The 13,396-nt window shown below is 37.4% G+C and overlaps 1 non-coding gene across 1 annotated transcript; it reads left to right on the top strand.

Annotated features, from left to right (window-relative positions):
- The first annotated feature begins 8,575 nt into the window (after nucleotides 1–8,575).
- TRNAD-GUC lies at nucleotides 8,576–8,647 on the top strand. The gene has a single exon. It is a non-coding gene; the product is annotated as a tRNA-Asp (tRNA).
- The last annotated feature ends 4,749 nt before the right edge of the window (nucleotides 8,648–13,396 follow it).

The following is a 13,396-nucleotide window of genomic DNA, read 5'->3' as shown; positions in this document are numbered from 1 at the left end:
TTTACTTTTGACAAAGTATGGGACGAACATAGTTCATGGATGTAAACACCAATATCCCATAAAAAATTGCAATATAACAAATCATAAAGATTAATACTGCAAAAACATCATCCTCCACACAGTTTTTAGAATTTAAACTAAAAAACCTAAAAAAGAACGAAAAGATGAAAAAAATAGCTATGTGTAGTCACAATCATTGTTATTCAAAGCACTAGTTATTCTTATAATAAAAACAAGAAAATAGAAGATTTACTAGGAAAGCTAAATAAAAAACAGACCTTTACCCCAAAGACTAACACGAACTGAAGTCATATATACGGTTATGGATCCTCATGACTCTTGAGGTTTTCAAGCTTGTGAACGACAACATCCTCTGCACCTTTGGAGAGAAAGTCCTTGTTGGGAAGTTCCTTAACACGGGTCTTCATGAGAACAAGGTCAGAGTTAACCCTTTTCAACTCAGTTCTTACCTCATCAAGACACTTCATTGTATTAACAAGTTGTTGTTTTGCATCCGCAAAGTTCTTTAGGAAGTCAAGAACTACATCTGACGAAATCTCTTCAACCTCCTCTACATCCGAATAAGAATCAGGAGATTGAGCAAAAGATCCTTCAACAAAGGTTCTCTTCTCTTTATCGAATTCAAAATATATCGTATTATCAACAAAGTCTTCAGGTAAATCCCAAAAGCAGGAAGAAGAATACATTGATAATAAGAAGCCTAGAGTGAAGAGTTCAACTCAATAGGATGGGTATATAACTAAGATTCGAGAGACTTAGGGTTCACAAACTTGGTCCGTGAGAGACCTCAAAACTGTTTGTGTACCCGTAAGAGGATGGTTCACAAAGCACGCATGAGAAATTCCATGCCTTTTAACATTCAAAACCACGTTTGAAAGCAAAGCCAAAAACAAGAAAAAGGAAAACAAAAAATACTCATGTAAAAGTGTTTGACTAATTATCCATCTAAGAACGATAAGAGATTAGCTAGATAATCAGTACCACTTTACAAGAAGTATATGATGTGATTTGTAGATAGTGGTAAAAGTGGTTCGATTCTCAGACTTGTGAAGGATATTAATTAGACTTAAATCCTAATAATATTAAAATAGAAAACTCACTAAAAATTATAGCAAACTCAATCAAAGATGATATCAATACTAAAAGAAACACTGAGGCTAAGATTCCACTATTTTACAAGTTCAAAGTGATTAAACCAATACTTATATTTATGCAATTTTCTTGTTTAATTTGATTCTAAAATATTGCAACAAGTAGATTTTCAAAAGTAATAATTGTAAATACCAAGTATGAAGCATCGAAAGTATTAAAACTAAGCATACTCCATCAAAATAGATCACAATCACTCAAATAAAAATCATATTCAATAATAGTTCAAGGAAAATAATCATATAATTATTGCAAATAAAAAGATAAAATAGAATATACCACTTTTTGTTGGAAAAATAGCTTCCTCTATCGCCTCAGCAATGTGGTTTAGCTCCTCATATTAATCATGATCTCAAAATATGTGTTTGTTGCTCAAAAGATGATTAAAAGAGTGAAAATTAATAACACAGACTGTTTGCAACAGTGTATTGGTGTTGCAAAACAGCTATTACAATGGAACTGTTACAGAAAAATTGTTGCTTTGTCGCTGATTTAAGACTGCCCTGAAATAAGACTGCCCTGAACAGCTTAATGTTCTTCAGCTGTTAAACAGTGACACTTTTCTGCGACTGTCTACCGAGGGTCAATGTTCTTCAGCTGTTCTTCTTCTTCAACAGCAGCGGCAGCAGAAACAGAGTATGGTAAAGCTCTGATTTCTTCTTCTCTGGCTCTCCTTAGGTTCCCAAACTCTCGACACCTCTTCTATATGACCCAATACATCTATTTATATCAAAAATACCGATTAAAGCTCTCCCAAATCTTCCAAAATCTCTTTCCTTCTCTTCACGGCCAAGTTGCGACAATTTCTTGTTTTAGGATTTCTACGCGTTTCTGAGCTTTCCTTTTTATTCTAAACTCTTCCTTAGATAGATACAAATATTTGGGAAGGTTTACAGCGTTTTAATCTCTCTAAAATTCCCTAAAACAGGTCACACACGTGACTTTCCATATTTTCTTGTTGTGAGAAAAATCCGTCGATTGAGCCCAATCTAATCGATTTAAACACCCATATCAGATTCCTAGACCCATAAGGAGTTTATCCTATGAAAATCAGAGGTTTAATCGACCACAAACTCCTCCAAATCACGATTGCCAAAACTGCTATTTAACTACACTTTTTTCCCGCCAAAATCCTTTTTTGTATGTTGAAGATGGTTGTCCCTTATCCAGAGTAGGGGTGCGATTAGCAACTGCCTGGAAATGGGATGCCCCTTAGTAATTAGGTTACCCCTTATCCAAAGTGAGAGTCTGAATATCAAATGTCCTCCGGGTGCTTTCCGACAACTTTTCGAGCCAATTTTTTCCAAAAATGTTTATTAGCCAAAAATACCTACAAATAAATAAAACACCATAATAAGTACAAAAATGAGCCCTAAAAATATATAGAATCATGACAAATCGGACACAAAAATGTGTCTATCAAATACCCCCAAACCTATTATTTGCTAGTCCTCGAGCAAAAATAAAATAGAAATAAAATACTAACTCACTGTCGCAGGCATCGTCGATTGCATTTAGCGTATTCAATAAGCCTTTAAATCCCTAGGTGTCCCTAGTGGCGGAGTGTTGTCTCCGGAGGCTTACCAGAGGTACACCCACAAAACCTTTTTACTCCAGACCTTAGCTATCTACACAGAACCTTGGAAGGCACTAAAGAATCTCCTTGATTGGCATACTTATTGACTACAGGAGGAAGTACCCTGATGCGAAATTCCAATTGTTGTACACGAGTTTGTACTCAAGCATACTAAAATTCATATGAAGTGACAGAGCTCTACTCAGATAGTCGCACTATGGACATCAATATCCGGAGTCAAAACTAATCACATGGATAGATCAAGAAGATGGATATAGAAAAACATAGATGGTTTTGATGTTTACTAGGTGAACGGTGTTTCTCATATCTGTCTGAAGGCCTCCGCCAAAATGAACCTATCTTAATGGACTGAGATACTAGTCTGACTAATATCAACACACTTGCATATACAAGGGTAGCAGTGGTCGATAATCCTAACTCTAGGTCAACACAACTGGCATATACAAGGGTTCCAGTGGTCGACTTTATTGAATTTATTCCCGTTGGTCTGATGGTATGGTCTCAATTTCTTTTTCTTTTTTTTGTTTTTTTTTTGTTTTTTTTTTTGTATCTCAATCACTCTAATTCACCCTAGCATTGGTTACAACTTGAATCGTGAGCCCCACCTAATCACTTAGAGAAACATAGTTTAAAAACAAAACAAAATAAAAATAGAAGTGAAAAGGACTCAACGAGATATGGTGAAACTATCATGTTATTTATAACACCTGAGCTCTATGCTTTTATGAATAGACTCTTTAGATGTTTCCATCTAGTCAGATTGGTTCCTCAACTCCTACAACCAAAATGCTTCCATCCACTTACATTGGTTAGTGCCATCCTTAATAGGGATAAATTTCTAGGCTCTGGAGTTTATTTATTGCAACGAAAAGGTAACAAAAAGTTCTACCCCACCCCCAAACTTAAATCTAACATTGTCCTCAATGTTTCTAATCAAAGAACAGTACCAAAATATAAGTAACATGAGGAAATAGTAAAGAGAGAAGTCGGAAAGATAGTACCTGGGTGAAGTGTAACCAAAAACCTACAAAAATATTATACAACATACAAAATCGCCTCGATGGTCAATCAAGGTAAACAGGGTCCTCCAGAGGGACCTCCTCAACATCACCTGTAGGAAAAGGCTCTAAAAAGGGCTTCAATCGCTGACCGTTAACCTTCGAAGAACTACTACCATCTGGTGTCTCAATCTCAACAGCGCCATGAGGAAAAACAGTACGGACCACAAAAGGACCGGTCCACCGAGAGCGCAACTTCCCGGGGAATAGATGCAAACGAGTGTCATAGAAGAACTTTTTGACCTGGAGAAAATGACTTTCGTAAAATATTCCTATCATGCACAAGTTTCATTTTGTTCTTATACTCCTTAGCACTATCGTATGCATCTCTACGAATCTCGTCCAACTCATTGAGCTGGAGCTTTCTTTGAGCTCCTGCCTTGTCAAGTGAAAAGTTTAAGTTCTTAATAGCCCAATAGGCTCGATGCTCTAACTCAACAGGCAGGTGACATGCCTTGCCAAACACTAAACGATAAGGTGACATTCCAATGGGTGTCTTAAACGCAGTACGGTAAGCCCATAAGGCATCAGTAAGCCTCGACGACCAGTCTTTCCTATTTGGATTAACTGTTTTCTCTAGAATACGTTTAATTTCCCTATTGGAAACCTCTACCTGACCACTAGTCTGAGGGTGATATGGGGTTGCTACTTTATGGGTAATACCGTATTGTTTCATTAAAAGAGAAAACGGTCTATTACAAAAGTGTGAACCTCCATCACTAATTATAGCTCGCGGCGTACCAAAACGTGTAAGTATATTCTCTTTCAAAAACTGGACTACGACCCTGTGGTCATTCGTTTACACGGAACCGCCTCAACCCACTTAGACACATAGTCTACAGCGACAAGTATGTAAAGATAACCAAACGAAATAGGAAATGGACCCATAAAATCAATGCCCCACACAAAGACCTCAATCACTAAAATAGGGTTCAAAGGCATCATATTTCTACGGGAAATGGTTCCTAACTTCTGGCAACGCTCACAAGAAACACAATGACTATGGGAATCTTTAAACAACGAAGGCCAGTAAAATCCACACTGCAAAATCTTAGCAGCAGTCTTCTTAGCACTAAAATGACCCCCACATGCATGTTCATGACAAAAGGAGATAATACTAGACTGGTCACTCTCAGATACACATCTCCTAATAATCTGGTCCGGACAATACTTAAACAGATAAGGATCGTCCCAAAAGAAATGCTTAACCTCGGCTAAAAACCTAGAACGATCTTGCTTACCCCAATGTTGAGGGGTTCGACCAGTAACAAGATAATTCACTATATTTGCATACCAAGGTGATTGGGAAACAGAGAACAATTGTTCATCAGGAAACTGTCCCTCATAGGAAGGGAATTATTAGGGGAACTAACAACTACTAGCCTAGATTAGTGGTCTGCTACTACATTCTCTACACCCCTTTTGTCTCTAATGTCTAGATAAAATTCTTGTAACAATAGGATCCATCTAATCAATCTAGGTTTGGTATCCTTCTTAGATAAAAGGTATTTCAAAGCAGCATGATCTGTATAGATTATGATCTTAGAACCTAATAGGTAGGACCTAAACTTATCCAAGGCAAACACGATGGCTAAAAGTTCCTTCTCGGTAGTGTAGTTCATTTGGGCATCATTCAGAGTTTTGCTAGCATAATAAATCACATGAAGTAATTTGTTTTCTCGTTGTCCTAAAACGACGCCTATAGCATAATCTGAAGAATCACACATAATCTCAAAGGGTAGGTTCCAGTTAGGTGCCTGGACTATCGGGGCAGTAGTGAGTAAAGTTTTAAGCTTCTCAAAAGCCTCTAAACAAGCATCATCAAAGACAAACTTAACATCTTTTGCAAGCAAATTGCAAAGAGGTCTAGAAATCAAGCTAAAATCCTTAATGAATCGACGGTAAAAACCTGCATGCCCTAGGAATGACCTAATATCTTTTACGGTTTTTGGGACCTGTAAAGTCTTAATAAGGTCAACTTTGGCTTTGTCTACCTCTATACCCTTTGAAGAGACGATGTGCCCTAATACAATTCCTGATTTAACCATGAAATGGCATTTTTCCCAATTAAGCACTAAATTTTTTTCCTTACACCTAGTCAACACTAATGTCAAATGATGCAAGCACTCATCGAAAGATGAACCAAACACTGAAAAATCATCCATAAAGACCTCTAAGAACCGTTCTACCATATCAGAAAATATGCTCATCATACAACGCTGAAAAGTTGCAGGGGCATTACATAGCCCGAAAGGCATGCGTCTATACGCAAAGGTACCAAAGGGACAGGTAAAAGTGGTTTTCTCTTGGTCTTCTTCTGGGCAATAACGATCTGATTATAACCGGAGTAGCCATCTAAGAAGCAATAGTGACTATGTCCAGCTAATCGCTCTAGCATTTGGTCGATAAAAGGAAGGGGAAAGTGATCCTTCCTTGTGACCTTGTTCAATTTCCTATAGTCAATACACACACGCCATCCCGTGGTCACTCGGGTTGGGATTAATTCATTATTATCATTCTGGACTACAGTGATACCTGATTTCTTGGGGACAACCTGAACAGGGCTGACCCACTTACTGTCTGAAATTGGGTAAATAATACCCGCATCTAACAACTTAAGCACCTCTTTTCGAACTACCTCTTTCATGTTAGGGTTCAGTCGACGTTGCATCTCCCTAGAAGGTTTGGAGTCTTCCTCTAAATGAATTTGATGCATACACACAGTAGGACTTATACCCTTAATGTCTGCTATAGTCCACCTTAAAGCTTCCTTATTGTCTTAAAGTACATTTACTAGCCTACTTTCCTGATCACTATCCAAATTGGAAACTACAATCACAGGTGAAGTCTCAGATGGGCCTAAAAACACATACTTTAGAGTATCGGGTAGTGGTTTAAGGTCCAACTTTGGGGTCTCTTTTAAAGAAGGAATTAGGGTAGTCTCAGAAACTGGTAGCGGTTCGAACCTAGCTTTCCATATATCAGTGTCTAACACAGGGGTAGAATCTAATTGAGCATTCACCTGTTCCATAGTGCTATCGTCGTCAAAATCTAAACCAAAATGGGATAAACAACTTTTTAATGGGTCTTCAGACAAGATGTTTGGTAATGACTCCTGAACTAAGGCTTATATCATGTTCACCTTCTCAACACATGTGTCATCTAGCTCATGAGGTTGCTTACTGACATTAAAAATGTTCATCTCCATAGTCATATTACCAAAAGATAAACTCATCACACCATTTCGACAGTTAATGATTGCATTAGACGTATCTAAAAATGGGCGACCTAAAATCACAGGTATCTGGTTCTCTGGGTCAGGGACAGGTTGGGTATCTAGGACCAAGAAATCCACTGGATAAATAAACTTTTCGACCTCAATAAGAACATCCTCGATAACACCTCGAGGGATTTTAACATACCTATCAGCTAACTGCAGTGTCATATGAGTAGGTTTCGTTTCACCAAGTCCTAGCTATAAGTATACATGGAATGGCAGTAAGTTCACACTGTCTCCTAAGTCAAGTAAAACTTTTTCTACCCGGAAGTTACCTATTGTGCAAGCAATGGTAGGAGAACCTGGGTATTTGTACTTTGGAGTTGTGGTGTTCTGAAGGATTGAACTTACGTGACTAGCTAAAAAGGATTTCTTATGGACGCTAAGTTTTCGCTTTCGCGTACACATATCTTAAGGAACTTGGCATAAGCAGGAATTTGGCTAATTGTATCTAATAAGGGAAGGTTTATGGTAACTTGCTTAAAAACCTCCACTATGTCATTAAAATTCGATTACTTCTTTGTTGGTACTAATAGCTGAGGAAATGGGGCTCTAGGCCTAAAATCAGACCTTTCAGGAACCGAATTCACATAATTAGAAACTTTATCAGTCTCTTCAGCTATTGGTCCTGAGAGGTGAGATCATGAGGGGTGAACTACAGTATGTTCACTATCGGGCATGGTTACCTTATTGTCTACAACTCTACCACTTCTAAGGGTTCTAACAGCATTTAATTGATTCGATGGTTTTACACCTAATTCATGAACTCCCCTAGGGTTGGGTTGTGTTTGACTAGGAAACTTACCTTTTTCTCTCAAAGAATCACTTATCAGACTAACCTGGGTTTTTAACTCGGAAATAGCCTGACTATTTTCTTGTCCTATCCTGTTACTAGCTTGTAGACTATGTTCTACGGATAACTGGAATTTTGCAGTTTGCTGAGTTAACAAGGCGAGAGATTCCTCTAAACTTAGGATTTTCTTATCTGACTGATTCTGAAACTGAGCTAGTCCTGAAGGATTCTTAGTATAGCCAAAACCTGGGGGAGCATTAGAATTAATAAACTGACCTTTACTTTGGCCCTTAGACCACGAAAGGTTCGGATGGTTTCTCCAACCAGGATTATAGGTTTCTGAATATGGGTCAATCTTTTGACGGTTATCAAATCTAGTGTTATTATAAAGAGCATTGGCCTGCTCTTTAATATTCTGGCCTTCCCAAAAAGGCTCCACTCTACCACTAGTCTGGCCCACTTCTAAGGCTTCTAACCTTTATGCTATAGCAGCAATTTTGGCATCTGATTCATATCCTCCTTCTACCCTATTAACGTTTCCTCTACTTAAAAGAATTGTTTTCTGGGGTGCCCTACTATTTTCCCATTGCTGGGTCTTTTCGGCGATTTCATTAAAAAATTCCATCGCCGCATCAATAGTTTGGTTTTCAAATCCACCATTGCGTAGGGACTCAACCATGGTCGTTGTAGTATAGTGGTAAGTATTCCCGCATGTCACGCGGGTGACCCGGGTTCGATCCCCGGCAGCGGCGCCAAAAATTGATGTGATTTGTAGATAGTTGTAAAAGTGGTTCGATTCTCAGACTTGTGAAGGATATTAATTAGACTTAAATCCTAATATTAAAATAGAAAACTCAATAAAAATTATAGCAAACTCAATCAAAGATGATATCAATACTAAAAGAAACACTGAGGCTAAGATTCCACTATTTCCCAAGTTCAAAGTGATTAAACCAATACTTATATTTATGCAATTTTCAAAAGTAATAATTGTAAATACCAAGTATGAAGCATCAAAGGTATTAAAACTAAGCATACTCCATAAAAATAGATCACAATCACTCAAATAAAAATCATATTCAATAATAGTTCAAGGCAAATAATCATATAATTATTGCAAATAAAAAGATAAAATAGAATATACCACTTTTTGTTGGAAACATAGCTTCCTCTATCGCCTCAGCAATGTGGTTTAGCTCCTCATATTAATCATGATCTCAAAATATGTGTTTGTTGCTCAAAAGATGATTAAAAGAGTGAAAATTAATAACACAGACTGTTTGCAACAGTGTATTGGTGTTGCAAAACAGCTGTTACAATGGAACTGTTACAGAAAAACTGTTGCTTTGTCGCTGATTTAAGACTGCCCTGAACAGCTTAATGTTCTTCAACTGTTAAAGAGTGACACTTTTCTGCGACTGTCTACCGAGGGTCAATGTTCTTCAGCTGTTCTTCTTCTTCAACAGCAGCAGCAGCAGAAACAAAGTTTGGTAAAGCTCTGATTTCTTCTTCTCTGGCTCTCCTTAGGTTCCCAAACTCTCAACACCTCTTCTATATGACCAAGACATCTATTTATATCAAAAATACCGATTAAATCTCTCCCAAATCTTCCAAAATCTCTTTCCTTCTCTTCACGGCCAAGTTGCGACAATTTCTTGTTTTAGGATTTTTACGCGTTTCTGAGCTTTCCTTTTTATTCTAAACTCTTCCTTAGATAGATAGAAATCTTTGAGAAGGTTTACAGCGTTTTAATCTATCTATAATTCCCTAAAACAGGTCACACACGTGACTTTCCATATTTTCTTATTGTGAGAAAAATCCGTCGATTAAGCCCAATCTAATCGATTTAAACACCCATATCAGATTCCTAGACCCATAAGGAGTCTATCCTATGAAAATCAGAGGTTTAATCGACCTCAAACTCTTCCAAATCACAATTGCCAAAACTGTTCTTTAACTACACTTTTTTCCCGCCAAAATCCTTTTTTTTTTAATGTTGAAGATGGTTGCCCCTTATCCAGAGTAGGGGTGCGATTAGCAACTGCCTGGAAATGGGACGCCCCTTAGTAATTAGGTTACCCCTTATCCAAAGTGAGAGTCCGAATAGCAAATGTCCTCCGGGTGCTTTCCGACAACTTTTCGATCCAATTTTTTCCAAAAATGTTTATTAGCCAAAAATACCTACAAATAAATAAAACACCATAATAAGTACAAAAATGAGCCCTAACAATATATAGAATCAAGACAAATCGGACACAAAAATGTGTCTATCAGTATACCTAATCAATTCTCACTTAGTTAGGATTTCACAAGTGAGATTTCAATCTTGTGATTATTTAGCACAAGTACGAGCCATTGGCTCGTTAAATGAACATTGCTCTTGGTTATCCTTTTCCTTACGAACTGTTGGAGGAAAACCATTATGATGTGAATGGAAATCATAAAATTCATCCTTACAGAAATATGACTCAGAGAATTGATTCTTACCTGAAGGAAAGAGGTTTTTTCCTGATATCTTGTTCACCTTGAATGTATCATTAACTCCCCTTTTTAAGATAGGAAGATTCTTATCTTCTCTTAGATTGTTAAGAAATTCATTCTGAGTCATAGCATTTAAGGAACTCATAGAAGTGACTTTCTTGGTAGGATACACAGGATGAGTACTGAAACCAATTGGTTTAGACATATGAAAGTCAGTTATTCCTTTGAATATTGCATTAAGAATGGGTTGAAGATGACCAAGGGAATTGTTACTCAACCTGGAGTTTCTCATTTGCCTGACTGGTCCTCTTGAAACATGACAAGGACACACTTTCTGAACGTCAGAAAGTACTATCTTAACATTCTGTGAGGATTTCCTCTCTTCATGTGATGTGCACCATTTTTGACAAGAGGGCATAGGCACGTCTTTTACACAAGAAGAGGACACTGTTTTTTCTTCTGGATCTTCCTCAGTCACAGTAGTAATTGATGACGAAGGTCTAGAGAACTTTCTGAAACATCCTTGAATTGAGAGCTTGATTAAGCGATGTTTAATTTCCAAGATATCCCTTTCAAGACTTTCCTTAAGAAGAGATAAAGGCAAAGCTTCGGAGTTTTTGGAATTATAGTCTCTTATTTCTTTAAGAAAATTTTTGGCATGTTGTTTCAACCGATCAGCTTGAACCTTAACATAATTTATCATATGTTTACACTCTTTGGTTGTTTCTCGTTCAATTAGAGAGAAGGACTCTTATGAAGGGAAATCGGAAAAACACATGTCGGAGCCTGTCTGTCTAGTTTGAACACAGGGTTCGTCTATATTTGAGATTCAGGAATTTTTCTCTTTAATAGAAATAAACAAGACAAAACTTTTATTTCTGGTGACGCGTTTATCAGAGATAGTACTCTTATCCATAGAGTCAGATCGCTACAAACACAGACTTGTGAAGTCTTGAACGTGTTTGCCTGCTCTGATACAAATTGAAAAAGAGGATGTCTTACAACACCACCCAATATTTCGCTTAGCAATCTGTATGGACTAACTCCGAGATACTTTCTAGAGAATCGAATATACAGTCAGACTCAATCTAGGTAAAAGTATCTCAAGGAGTTAATATCTCTCTCTTGTTTTGATTTACTCGAGCTAATAGAAATCAAAGAGTCTTTAATCAAACACAATGAATAACTTGGATGGTACCAAAGACCAATATCCAAGGATCAGTCAACGACAATCAACAACCAAAGGTTGGATTACTCTAATTGATGATCTAACGCACAACCTGTATTATTTCAACTATAAAGATAAACCAATATAATGCGGAAATATAAATAACACAGACACCAGAAATTTTGTTGACGTGGAAACCGCAAATGCATAAAACCCCCGGGACCTAGTCCAGATTGAACACACACTGTATTAAACCGCTACAGACACTAGCCTACTCCAAGCTAACTTCGGACTGGAATGTAGTTGAACCCCATCAGTCTCCTACTGATCCAAGGTACAGTTGTACTCCCTACGCCTCTGATCCCAGTAAGATATTGCGCACTTGATTCCCTTAGCTGATCTCACCCACAACTAAGAGTTGCTACGACCCAAAATCGCAGGCTTTGACAATAAAAAAATCTATCTCACACAGACAAGTCTATCAAAAGATCAATATGTCTCCCATAGATAAACCCTAAAATATTTTGTTCCGTATTTTGATAATAATCAAGGTGAACAAGAACCAATTGATAATCCGGTCTTATATTCCCGAAGAACAACCTAGAGTTATCAATCACCTCACAACAATCTTAATCGTATGGTAGCGAAACAAGATATTGCGGAATCACAAACAATGAGACGAAGATGTTTGTGATTACTTTTTATATCTTGCCTATCGGAGATATCAATCTCAATCCAATCAATATGATTGTACTCGTACGATAGAAGATGCAAGATCATATCACACAACTACGATAAAAGTAGTATCGGTCTAGCTTCACAATCCCAATGAAGTATTTGAGTCGTTAACCTGTTTTAGAAGAAGAAAACCAAAGGTTAAAGGATAAACGACTCTAGTATGCAAACTAGTATCACACGTGAGGTGTGGGGATTAGTTTAGCACAGATTCTATAGTTCCCCTTGTATAGTCTTTCAAATCAAGGTTTGCAATTAAGTTACCTTGGTAACAAAGCAATCAATATCCACCGCAAGATGAAAACCCGATTTAGATTCAAGCTAATATTTCTCAACCGTTAGATCGAAAACTTAGCTTGTTATACACACTAGAAAATGCACGCTTCTAGGTTTGTTAATCGTACCCAAACGTATGCGCTTGTTGGTTCAACAATAGTTAACCAAAAGGTTAGCCATATGAGCATTTCATATCAACCACGTTCTTCTTCACCAGAACTAGTTCAAATGACTTCAAATGAACTAGTTAGAGAGTTGTTCGATTGCAAGGAAATCTCATGTACTATACAAGATACAATTGAAGCAAAGATGATTTGATTCACTAGAATCGGTTCAGGAACTTTTATAACCACGGTTTGCAAACTGCATTCCTTAGTCTTTTTAAGTTTAAGTTCAGAAATCATCTTCAGATATATAACCTTCTTAAGTTCGCAGACTAGGTTCGCGGACTTAAGCTACCGGGCAGAGTTTATAAACTCCAGCAGAAATTCTCGGGTATGAGAACTTCGCCAGTTCGCGGACTTAGCTTCACGCAAGTAGTTTGTCAACTCCAGCAGAAATTCTCGGGTTTGAGAACTTCGGCAGTTCGCGAACTGAGTTCGCGGACTTGGCTCACGCCATTCTTCCGGTTCTCTTAATCAACAAAGTTCGCAAACTTTGGTTCAAGGAATAGGACTTATACATAAATGTGTTTCCACAACAATGCTTATGTCCACCATTGGTTATGTAATCTAAACTCTCATTTCAAGCATTGAAACATTCTTAGAGGACGTTATACAGTTGTTACACCATTTCTCATCAAAGCAATTTTCAAGATGATTGAAACATATCATGAATTTCG

This window comes from Papaver somniferum, chromosome 4 (genome assembly GCF_003573695.1).
Source record: "Papaver somniferum cultivar HN1 chromosome 4, ASM357369v1, whole genome shotgun sequence".
Lineage (NCBI taxonomy): Eukaryota > Viridiplantae > Streptophyta > Magnoliopsida > Ranunculales > Papaveraceae > Papaver > Papaver somniferum.
This window is presented reverse-complemented; position numbering and strand designations above follow the sequence as displayed.